Source organism: Phodopus roborovskii, unplaced genomic scaffold, assembly GCF_943737965.1.
Source record: "Phodopus roborovskii unplaced genomic scaffold, PHOROB, whole genome shotgun sequence".
Taxonomy (NCBI): domain Eukaryota; kingdom Metazoa; phylum Chordata; class Mammalia; order Rodentia; family Cricetidae; genus Phodopus; species Phodopus roborovskii.
The window spans coordinates 19,311,041-19,324,645 of NW_026126547.1; positions in this window are offsets into that span (position 1 = coordinate 19,311,041).

Here is a 13,605-nt window from a genome sequence, read left to right on the forward strand (position 1 = left end):
GTGGGTGTGCGTTCTTAGCCCTGAGGCCTGGGAAAATGCATCTCAGTATTCCTTTGTTTTCTTTAGGTTGCAGTTGTCTTAAATACTCAGTTCATTTTGTCATTTTGAAAAAGAACACGGTAAACCCCTTGAAGGCATCCAGGTGATTGTAAGCCTGGATTCTCACTGAATTGAAATTAATCTTGGAAAAGAAAGTCTTAACTATTTCAGACGTCTCAAATGTTGGTAGGGAAACCAAGATGGAGTGAGTTCAAGAGAAAAATCTCCAGCCTGAAGTCGGTGTTTTCTGCTTGTTGCTGCCTGGAAACATCCAATGAACTAGTCAAACAGGCCCCTTGACTTCTTGCAGATAGAAAGGTGGAAAAAAAAAAAGAAAGAAAGAAAGAAAGAAAACAAACAAAAAAACTTAGATTTAGGTGTGGGGAAGGCAGCTGCCACCAGAGGGCAGTTGCACCTCGAGATGTGATAAACATAGCAGTTTCTCCAGGGTTTTGTAATGGAGTGCTTGGTTACCAGGGAAATGTGTCCTGTGGCACCAATCACCAGGAAAGCCAGGTCTAAAGAACAAACCCAGAGAAGCCAGCAGGTATCTAAGCATGCAAATGATTTGATCTGTTTAGTAGCAATTCAGAATAAGCCAGTTCATAATTTTTTCTCTACATAGAAAATTGGTGTATTTTCTCTCAGTACAAGAAAACGCCTTGCTCTGTCTACAGCAGAGTTCACTGGAGGGTTTAGATCTGAGTGGTAGCATTCTTTGTAACTTAGGAGGCTGCTATGATTACAGTCACAGACAATGTCCAACTTTATGAAAATGCCAGTCAGTAATGGTAGAGCTTCAAAAGTGGGCGAGAAGATAGCAACACATAATTTGTGTAGTACACCCCTGGTTCTTCTGAACAGTCAAAGATGGTAGAGATCTCCCTTCAATTGCCCTACAACAGTGCTGTGAGCTACACCAGACAAGTTTATATAACAGAAAGACAAAGTGTACCTAGGAGAAGATATCTACTATACCCAAATTGTCATGTAGAAAATAGTAAGAGTGATTTAAACAGATGTGTTTACTTTACTGTGTATTATCTTTACTCTCTGTAAGTTCTCTTCTTTGGAACCAGAATGTCTCTCAAGAGAAGAATGGATGTGGAAAGGGCAGGATAAAAAAGAATGAAAATGCATGCAGGCAAATATTCTTGTCCTCATATCTGTCAGCTTGATGCAGTACAATGCACATATTTCCTCAAAAAGCTAACAGGAGCTATATGGCTTTCTGATAGACTGTGGGTCATTTGGGTCATCAATTGAGATCCTTTCATATCTTAAACTATTTGGAAATTAAACCACATATTTCCCCAGCTGAATCTTTAATAGTCATAGCAGTCTCCAGTGAGTGGAAGGAGACACCTAAAAGTCAGAGTGAAAGAGGCCCAGCAAGAAGAAAGGAAAGGGTTCAACACTTTTAGGTTTCCAGAGAATGAAAACCATATAGAAGCCATTCTCTGTCATAAGCTTCCACAACAGATATTTTTCCTCCCATTCAGCAAATTAGAGAATGAAATAGAGGAGGGATGTTTTCCCTGACATTCTCAAGTCAGGACTTGAAGGTGGGGTTTCTTATTCTTTAATATTTGAAGCTAATCTTTAGCAACAATAATGATGATGATGCTTATTTCAATAATTTCAGGCATCATTAGTGGTAAATTACAAAGTATATGCTTTCTCCAGTGTTAAACTAATGTTAAAAGTGTGATGTCCTCCATTGAAAACAATAATTTTAAATAGCAGCAAAACCAGTAAGATGACCCTGTTTTAAGGTCTTCTTCCCCTCCTCCCTGGGTATCCCTGCTTCATGCTGTATCACTCACTACATTGGACACAAGAGTGCATTCAGTGCTTTGCTTTGTATAAATGTTTGGAAGCTGGCGTTGCTAAGCTCTGACTAATTTCAAATTGAAAAAAATGTTCCTGAAAAATGTTCTTGCTATAACCTTCACACCACTGTTAACTGTGTGGCTCCCAACTAGAATCTGTTAGAAAGAAAAATGAATAGATATTCAAAAACATGTGATGGTAATCCTTTGTGCCTTGAGACAGTAACATATTTACACAAAAGACAGTGCAAGGTCATTAGACCCATGAAACATTAGTTTGTACACTGTGTCTTTCACAGAATTTACATATTTTGAAAAGTAAAAAAGCATACATGATTTGTTCAAATTCCACATATATGGAATAAATAATTGAAATGCAATATGTAACACAAATGCTTATGCAGCACATACATATTTCTATTATTTATTCCATAATTTTAAAATTAGTTTACATTGCATATATAAACATACATATATGTATATACACACAAACACACACACATATATGTTGAGCACAGTGGCCAAAGGTTTTGAAGGTTCGTGCTTAAGTCTCAATCCTTAAGAGTAGTGTCACTTTATTGTTTAGAATAATAATTGTTGGTATTTGTCACATTTATGCAATTTTTTTTTTGTCCTTTTCTTTCTCTTCTTTATATTTGTTTCCTGTTATGGCTGTAACAAGTCTAGACAAACTCAGTGATGCAAAAGAGCCCACACTTTACATCTTTAAGTCCTATAGGTCAGAGGTTGGAGCTAGTCAAGGACACCTGCTGTTTCTGCAGTGAACCAGGGCTATGTTCAAACCACCCACAACAAGCAGCTTAAGACTGTATTTTCAGTTCCATGGATCCAACACTCTCTAAAGTCCTTCCTGTCAGAAACACTAAATGAGGTGTTATGGGTTGTTTCCCTCTGCAGAGTCTAGGAGGAATCTCCTTGCCTTTTTCAGCTTCTGGAATTTGTCTACATTCCTTCTGTCATGTCTCCTCCTCCATCCTCAAAGCTTGCCCTTTCCTCCTTCTTTAGTACTGTTTTTCACATCTGACTCTGAATTCCTTCCAGATAATGCACACAAATTCACAATCCTCAAGTACTCTGTAAAACCCTTTTGTCATGTAAGGCCACATATACATGTCTTAAGTACTAGGTGTTTACCTCCTGTGGGGTGAGACATTATGCTAGATGCTACAATCAAATATTTGTGCTCCATTCCTGGCAAAATTTATATGCCCACAATGCTTTATACTCCTGAGATACCTTAAAATAATAAAATGCAGATCATTTGAAGTATTTTTAAAGTGGTATGGCATTCTTTACACTCTCTTGGTTTATTTACAGAATTTAGTACCAATATTCTGGACAGCAGGGGTAATTATCTGGGAAGTGAATTGATTTCCAGCCATTGAATGAAACTACCCACCATAACCAAGTTCCCTCAAAACAGTGAGTACCTTACCAGGCTCAGTCTCTCCAGTGAAGAGTAAAGGCTGTCAGAATTCTTTAGGATGCCACCTTGGGGAATATTTTGGGACACAATTAAAATAATAAGTTTTCCATAAATGCAATTACATTTTAAATAGAAAATCAGTTGAATATTTGAGATTTTAATATTACCCCAAAGGAGACCTATTTTTGCAGTTCATACAGCATAAAAGCATATGGTAGACAGACTGAGTTCTCAACCTCTATGAGTAGAACTTCCAGAGATCAAGGACAGCACACTCTATTGTGCTCCTGTATCTGAGCAATGTATCTATGCAATGAAGATAAGATTCATTTTCTTGTGGAGACTCTGAAGGCTGAGATCAAAGCTCTGTGAAGCCTGATTATTGGGTGAAATGTGTATGTGTTTCTTAATTTCAGAAGGGATTAACAGCACCTTGGTTTATATTGACCCCAGAATGCCCCTTGAGTTGGAAAAGCAAATCTTCTTTGTTCTAGTTTTGCTGAGAGCTTCCATAGAAATTAACCATGCACACACATCTTAGTCTTTCCTGTTTCCAAGTAAATACAATTATATTTCACTGACAATGAAGGAAAAGATGTTCTTTTTGTATTTTGGGAGTGCTGCTTTTTTTTTTTTTTTTTTTTTTTTTTTGTGTGTGTGTGTGTGTGTGTGTGTATAAGCCATTCTCTCTTTACTTGAATGGTTGTAATATGAACTAACATTGCAGGCCACCAGCCACTTAAGATGTACTTTGAAGTTACCCTGGAGTTTTCAATGGATATAACATTATCTCACATGCACTGAATGCTTCTTACTTGCTGTGGCAGGGATTGGATACTTTGAAGTGTGATGTCAGAAGTTAAAACACCATGATTCATATATAAAGATGTGGAGACAACCTTAACAATATGTGAGCTGATGTGTAGAGCAGGCCTTGAAGTGGTATGTCTTATTGTCACTTGCTTGATAAGAAGTTCTTTGTCTCATGGGGGAACCTCTGCTGAATGCTTCACATCTTGATCCTCCACTTATATTCAGCACCTAGGAATTCAGAAGCCATCTGTAGTATGGCCAGATTTATATTTAGTTGATAATTCATAGATAAGTCAGAACACATTTGCATAATTGCATTCAACTTTGCATCATCTATATTTATCACCATTTTAAGTCATGAATTCATACTATGTCCTCTCTGTTGCATACTGAGAATTTTTAAAATAGTTGACAATAAAAGATATTTGAACTTAATCCATAATTTAAGTAACTTCTGTAGATAGAATCACTTTATTTTTGATTGTTATTATTATGTTGACCTGTCCACTTTGATTAAATATTTACTAAAGAGGGAAGAGGACTGAGTATATGGGTCTTTTTGAGACAGGGTTTCTCTGTGTAACAACACTAGCTATGTCCAGCAACTTGCTTTGTAAACCAGCCTTGCCTCCAACTCACAGAGATTTGTCTGTCTCTGCCTCCCAAGTATTAAGTGCATGTACCACCACCAGGCAAATATGGCTTATTTTTAAGGGAACTAAAAGCACATAAAACAAACGGCAGATGAATGGTGGTAGAATCAATAGGACTATAGGGCCCACATTCATAGAAGCCAAGAGATATGCTTAACAACAGAAATATTAGTGAGCTGATGAATATAGAACCTGGATCATTGGTGCTAAGGCAGGAGAAGGAGAGGGGGTGGAAAGAAAGGGGAAAAGGGGAAGGGAGAGAGAGAGAGAGAGAGAGAGCAAATAATAACATAGTAATTGAAATGATCATGTCAGAAGCAAAGCCAAAATGAAGAGTTGATAAAATTATCTGTGGAAAAGACTCTTTGCTATGTAACACAACACAGGAAAAGATTAACAACATCAGGGACTTCTCCTGCATATAGGATAGACCAGATGTCAAAGACTAAATTTTTCCATCCACATTTTATACTGGCGAACTAGCAAAGGGTTGGGTATCAGCTTAATTTTGTGTACTTCTAAAGATATTAAAGCTGGCTTACTGAGTCAGAAATTTGTTAAATCAGTAATATTAGACCTTTCAACTAATTCCCTAAGCTTCTATTAAAACCCCAGTTTATGGCATAAATTTACTTTTGCAATATTTTTTATCTACTCAAATTGCTGATCATTGATCCATAGATAAGTATATGAATCCACAGTGTAAAATACAATGTTATTACTTTTTTGTACATTGAAACTATGGTTATTTGTTCATTGTTTTTAGCAAAAGTACTTTAATGTCAGTCATATGAACAAAATAACACATGCACGCATACATATGTGCTCGCGTACACACACACACACACACACACACACACACACACACACGGTTGATCCTGGAACAAAATGAGCCTTAGAGATGGGAAGAACAACACGAGAAGTGAGGAAGGCATAGGACAGATTTAGCAGGATTAGCCTCAGGCTCAATTGTCATTTGCCTGAAATGTTTCAGTATTGTTATACATTCCTGTGCCTCTTATTTTATGCTTCTCAAACTATAACCCACACTTCTCTTAGTGTCATCTTTGCACAAATTTATTTGTATAATTTCATATCTTGTTCTTTTTAATTAAGTCAAAGATACTTAGTTTGACATTCTCAAAATCCACTCTCTTCTTTTATTCTTAATCGACAATATACACATCCTACTTTCTAACAACTATTAACTGCTTGCTATGTTTTTTTAAAAACACTATTGTGACTCTATATTCTTTTCACACTTACACATTCATATAATTAATAAGTTGCCTTATGGTCCTTTACAGGAGGGGTGCAAACTTTTCTTCTTCAGGCAGCCACTTTCATGTGTTGTTCAATCATATTGATTTCTAAGTTGCTTATATTATAGTATCTTGACTTTGCATTCTTAGTCATTAAACTTGTCTTTAAGTAAGGATTTAGATTTTTTTTTAATGTGAGTATATGATATGTGTAGATATTAGATTTAGGTATTTTTCCTCAGATATTACCCATCTTGTTTCTTAATACAATATATTTTATGGGCCTGCAGCCTGAATAGTAGGCAGCACCCAAGGAACTCCAGGAATTTTTAGTGTCATCCTTCCCAGTATTGGACTAGCAAGCATATCTAACAAACCTTTCAATATAGATACTAGAGACTGAATATGGGACAAGAACTTTTTTGGCCAACCTATTTCTACCATCCCTAGGAATCAGACATTTATTTATCTGATTAAAAACTCCACCACACAAGAATGTCTTCTTATACCTCTTCTTCTCAACCTTAAACTATAGAATTCATATGTGATCGTTGTTAAGTATTCCTATACTATGAATATGTAAATGTTGTTCATAGTTGAATCAGTTAATAAGTTGTAATTAATTCTCCCTCATAGGAATTCTTTTTATTTTCCAAAACATGGATTATATATTTACTTATTTGTTTGTTTATTATTTTATGAACTACCAGTAAGGAGATATGGTCCGTTTCTGGAATCTTCACTGAAAACATTTGATAGTATTGTATATTCTGGCCATCTCACCTTTCTATGCAGATACTTTTTTCATGTGTTCTTGTTGTTTACCATGCTTGGTGTAGAGCTGTCTTCCTGGGCCTTACCTACATACACACTTAAGAATTCATTTGACTGACAACCTATTTAATTTCATGTTTCCTATTGCTGTGCCATCTTCTTTCTCTGTTTTATCTTTGTCTTGGTAGAACACATTCTTTAGTGATTCTCTTTGAAGGTTTGTGTTAAATTTAACACTCACTTGTATATGGATTTTAGACATAGAGCAAAGGATCACCAGCCTATAATTCACACCACCAGAGAAACTAGGATACAAGGAGGAACCTAAGATATTCATACAAGGTCCCTCACAGAAGGGGAAAGGAATGAGATCTCCTGGGCATATCGGGAATGGGGAGGGCAGCAGTGAGTGGAGAGGGAGTTGGGAGAAAGAGAAGGGGGGTGAGGAATGCATGTGGGACCAGGAAGACTGAGTCAGGGGAGGAACAGACAAGAGAGATAGAAAAAAAGAGATAACATAATAGAGGGAGCCATTATATGTTTGAAGAGTAACCTGATTATAGAGAAGTATCCAGAGACCTACAAGGATGACTCCAACTAGCAATCTGAGCAACAGTGGAAAAGCTAGTTCTCTGATGAGATTGATGACTAACTTATCTGCCATTATAGAGCCCTCATCTAGTAGCTGATGGAAACAGAAGCAGACATCCACAGCTAAACACTGAACTGAACTCCTGAAATCCAGTTGCCGAGAGGGAGAAGTGATAAGAAAATAGGACCAAGACCAGGCTACAGAAACCCACAGAGACCTGAACAAGGGGGGAGCTAATTGACCCCCAGACTTATATCTAGGAAACCAGCATTGGAACAACTCAGACCCCATAATCATAGTCTCAGTTAGAAGGCCTGGGCAGTCTAAGGTACCTCTGAGAGTGGAACCAGGATGTATCCCTGGTACATAAAAGAACTTTGGGAGCACATTCCCCATGGAGGGATACTCTCTTAGCCTAGAGGCAGGAGGGAGGGCCTAGTCCCTACTTCAAATGACTTAACAGATTTTAGGAAGATGTATTTAGATTATGTGCAGACAAATATTTTGCACAATGGACTGAAGTTTCTGTGAATTTTTATATCATTATCAGAGTCTAGAACCAATCTCTTATAGACACTGAGCAGCAACTATATCTCTGTGCAGTGTAGAAAGAGATTTAACCATAATGAATAAAAGAACCAGATGCAATGGGGAAAACAGTGTGACACAAACACTCATGAGGCAGCAAAAGGTTATACAGAAGAGGAGCATTTATCAATAATATATAGAGCCTTAGACACCAATCTTGTTCCTCAGTATGGCAACTGAATCTCCAGATTTGCTCTTGGATCTTACTACACAATGAGAAGAGACAGTAACTATTTCATGCTCCTCTAATGCTTGTGTGCAGTGCCTTGCACAACTTGAAGGGTGCAGACATTTTGTAATTGTGTGTATTCTTATGTGACCTAAAGTATCTTTGGTATTTTTCCATTTTATACAGCTTGAAAAGCACTAATTAACAGAGTAATGAATGAATTTATTGGTAAAATGGGCAAAAGATGTTATGAGAGAGGTGTGAAAGGCAACAGTTACGAAGATACCAAAATAAAGTAATATTTACATGATATTTTACAAATTTTAAAATATTTTTTATAATCTTTGTACATTTTAATTAAAATATAATTATACTATTTACCTTCCATTTCCTTTTCTGGCCCCTCCCAAGCTACCTTCTTCCAATGTCTTCATGTTCAGTTAAAAGGGGTTAATTTAAAGTAAACTGGTTTTCTGCTGCTTGTAAAATAAATCAACAGGTCATAAAATTAATAGACAATCTTTCAACATTGGAAAAAAGAAGCAAATAACATATCTTAGAAGTTAAAAATATCTAGACTTTGATTCTCTGGAGAGGCAATAAGAATGCAGACTCTCCAATGGTAGTGCCACTTCTGAAAAGCTGAGATAGTAGTTGCTCCTTGTTTCTAAAAACAACTATAGGAATCTTACATCAGAACTACCTAAAAGCTTAATTTCCTTTCTGTGGAAGGATGTTCAGGTTGTCATCTGGCATCTCAGTCCTCCCTGGGGGAACTAAATGACAACTTGTGTTGATTATTATTGGCAGACATTCTATGGAAAGAAAGCAGTACTGTAGTGGGATTGATAAGATTTTTGATTATGTGCACCAAATTTTAGCAAAGTATGCAGAAGAGCAATAATGAGACAAATATTATTTTCCAAAAAGATTATCTGTATGAGTTTAGAATCTTCAGCAGACACATGTAGCAAAATGGCTCCAGTTTGTGGGGATTTAAAAAATGTTGTCTTTAAATAAGAAAATGAAAAATCTTTTATGACTGGATATGTATAGTGAGTATCTGGTTCTCAAATAACCCTGCAGACTAGACTGACCTCTAAATGAGAAGCTACAGGCAATTGATGCATGCTGGAGGAGGGGTAATAGTTATTTTCAGCTGTGCTGCCCCTGAAATGATACCCACGCTCCAGTAAATGATTCTGCACCCATGCACATAGAGTCAGCACTAAGTGAACTAAATAGCTTTAAAATTTGAGAAGGAAATGTTGTGCAGGGCTAGAATAGGTATTGAATGAGAGGAAATGGCTTATTTAACAAAAATACATATGTGAATGTATTAATTTTTGAGTAAAAAAATAGGTCAAGATAATTTCCAGGTTCAGAGCATTAGCATTTGAAGGTAACTTACAAGTAGATTAAATATTTCCCTGTCCCTTCTAATTCTTGTATGTTGGTACAGACTTGTGTAGGGCTCTTTGAAATTAAATGTTACTGGCTAATGTTCTAATGTTACCAATAATGTGTCACAGTAACCAACAGAAAAGAGTCAGGTCTTCTTTTAGTTTCTGAGAAAGAATATAGCTTCTGGCATGCTTTCTTGAACATTCCTATGGAAAGTCATCCTCCATAACAGAAAGACACATCAGAAGCCCAAGGGAAATCTTGAAGCAAGGAATTGATGCTATGGTTAATATCCCAAAAATAGCTCATCATCAGTTGACTGATTCAGTTTTTTTTTTTTTTTTTTTGGATAGATCTACCCCATTAGTCACTCATGTGACTGAAGAAGACCTGGCTGACATTTTAAATTCAATATGATAGGAGACAGTCACATTTGGAAGAGCCAGCTAACCTATACAAAATTTCTGAAATTAAGATGGTGTGAGATAATAGATGCTTATTACTATTTACCTATTAAGTCTTCATTTAATTTGTCATATAACCACAGATAACTGGTAAAATATTTGTATATTGAAGTAAGAGTGATGACAAAAATTATCTTAGAGAAACTTCATGTCATAAGTGGGTAGAAGTTGGGGGTCTTTAATCCCACCACTGGGGAGGCAGGTGGATTTCAGTGAGTTAGAGACCAGTCTGGTCTACAAAGCTAGTTCCAGGACAAGCTTCAGAACTACAGAGAAACCTTGTCTCAAAAAAAAAAAAAAAAAAAAAAAAAAAAAAAAAAAAAAAAAAAAAAAGTCAAGAAAATGAACCCAACAGTTTGTATATTGGACTAAGAAGATCTCCAGCAAAAGTGCTAGGGTTATTTTCTTTTGCTGCTTGTACTAAAAAGTGGGATGTGAGAATAACCAAGGAGGGATTTGTTGAAGTAAAGTGTGTCAGGAATTACTGGTTTCATAAAGTACTCATCTCTTCTGTTTACAAATAGTCCTTAAATTAAACCCATGTGTTTCAGGAAAATATTACTAGGGGATTCCTTAGAAAACATGGCCAAATTGCCATTTAAGGGTGTGGTTTTAAAATCCTTTGTTAAGATCCCAGATAGATAAATGTAATTCCTCTTTGGAAAGTTTAGTCAAACATGGGGATTTAAAGGACCTCAGAAGGATTTCAAAGTAAGTAAAGGATGGTTGTGCAAGTGGTTTTTGTCTAATTTAAGGGTCCCTACAATACAGTTAGTGGGTATACTATAGCTTAAAGGAGATTATTTTATATAGAACACAAGTAGGTTGTACTTGTGTTCTATATAAAGCAGAATAACCTCAATAGTCAACAAGTGTTTGAATAGACACATTCTACAGTAAGAAACAAAATTTCAACCTTTTCAGTTCCAAATACAGACTCACTTCATTGATAAGAAGGAAGCATAGGGCTAGAGAGATGACATAATAGCTAAGAGTACTTTCTGCTTTTGCAGAGGAACACATTCCTAGCACTCACATACTATGTATTACAACTGCGTGTAACTCTCATTCCAGGGCATACAAAAATCCTCTTTTGGCCTCCGTAGGCACAAGGAATGCACACAGTGCATATACATACACGAAGAGCCTCAGACCTTAAAAACAAAATCTTTAAAAAAAATAGCATTGCTATTCATTAAATTAATTTTATGTAGAACATAGGTAAAAAAATTAAGTTAAAATATACCTTTTTGTGACTCATTCAGGAAAAGGGGGGGAACCAATTTTCTTGTCCTTATTTAGGATTGAACAAACTAGTTTTTAAAACAAGAAAGTGTTGGTTATATGGTACATTGCAAAGTGCTTGGCACTTTAATTCATAGGAAATAGCCACACATTGAGAATTAATTGGGATCTATTAAAACTATTGCTAGAATAAAAACATAAACTGAAATTATGCTGAAAAAATAGATAATTGGTCACTATAGCATAGAGTGACATTTCTATGATAAAGGGAGGGGAAAGAAAGCAATCCAATCACTAATCACATAATAGTATCAGGCAAGAGAATACAATTATGTGGGAATTACATCTCATGAGCTCTGAACACCATAACTGCAAGCTGAGTTTTTCCCTTTTACTGAAAATAGATTTTTTTTCCTGATTGTGGTTTAGCCCTCTTCTACACTTTCAGTTCCTCTCAACCTTTCCTTTCATCTGGATCCACCCCTTTCTATATATCATTAGAGAACAAACAAAGGTTGAGTCCTCTATCATCATGGTTGGATGTGACAGCATGGTGCTAGACATGGTGATAGAGAAGGAGCTGAATGTTCTAAATATTGATATTCAGGCAAGAGGATATAGATGGTGACACTTGGAGCAGGTTGAGAATAGGAGCCCTCAAAGCCAACCGCCACACTAACACACTACCTTCTCAAGTCCATACCTACTTTAACAAGGCCACACCTCCCATTAGTGCCACTACATTTTGGTGCCTTTTTCTTATTTATTTATTTATTTATTTATTTATTTATTTATTTATTTATTTAATATAACCAAGTCCATTTAAATGAAAACAAACATTTATAGACAATCTTTGGGAATTTGGGCGTCGTTCTTTCCAAACTACTTCCTGCTGGTAAGGGGTGCTGTCATGGGGGATTTTAAGAAGATGCAGAAATCTTGGCTGTAGTCTGCAAGGCTGCTTGGTCCAGCTGTTTTGAATGTAGAATCACCTGGTACTCTGTTTCAGGCAGTCTGGCTTGATCAAACCACATTAGTCTGGAAGGAATCCACTGCTTTTCATTTTCTGTGGAAACAAAAATAGAAATCCTTTTCCCCAGTAACTTGTCCTTGAACTTAAATTTTAGAGACAAAGCATTTTTTTTTTAAATTTATTATTTTACATGTCGATCCCAATTCCCTGTCCCTCCTTCCTTCCCTCCCGCCCTCCCTTCTTCCCTTTTACCCTCTCTGCCCTCTCACATGCACCCTAACCATCCTCCCCTCCCATCCCCCACCCCAATTCCATATGTAGGGGAATGCCATCCAGTTGGGTTCATGTAGATCTGACAGGTCATTTGAAGTAGGGACTAGGGCTTCTCTCCTGTCTCTAGGTTAAGGCAGTTATCCAAACATCCACATCATAGCTGCCATCAATTTGTTGACAATAGCCCATGTTGTTTGCCGGTTCCCATGGGTACTCTTTGGCCATTAAATCAATTAACTGTAATCCAATCTTGGAACTGGAAGCTTTGTTTGGTAACAAGAGAGGGACAATTATATCTCTCTCCATGTTTCCTATTTTCCCCTTTCCCTTTACCTTTCCCTTCCTGCTTGATTCTCATGTACCAGTTCCCCCCAATCAACCCATAATTATTCTATTTCCATTTCCTAAGGAGATATCTTTGTCCCTTATAAGTTACTTAGCTATACCTAACCTCTGTGATTCTACAGACTGCAGCTTAGCTATCACTGCAATAACCACATATAAGCAAATAAATACCATATTTGTCTTTCTGTCTAGATTACCTCACTCAGAGTGATTTTTTTTTCGTTCCAGCCATTTTGTAAGCTGAGTTATTATCTTAATATCACCTCCCTTGTAGACTTTCATGTGGCTTCATATGTTTCAAAGTTGATGAAACTTATACTTTATTCTGTAGCTACCTATTGTATGCCTGAACTCAAAGAAATACAGTTTATATTCAAAGGACACTGTTTTGATGTCATCATCTTATGGCTTCTCTTTGCCTTTCTGTCGTTCTAATCTTTTATTCTTTTCTTTGGTTGCTTAATAACTTTTCTTACTTTGACACTGAATTTAGAAGCATTGCTTCCAGTTCTGTTTTAAAAATGTATTTTTAGCATGGTCAGCATTTTATCTGTATATTGAAATGGTAGTAAAAATTATATTTATATGTGCATATATATGTATGTATATAGTCTATTACAAGCAATATCTAAGTTTTCTGAACCTACTGTTTTGCTTTCAGATTATGTGTGTGTGTGTGTGTGTATGTATGTATGTATGTATGTATGTATATATGTATCTATAAATGAAAAA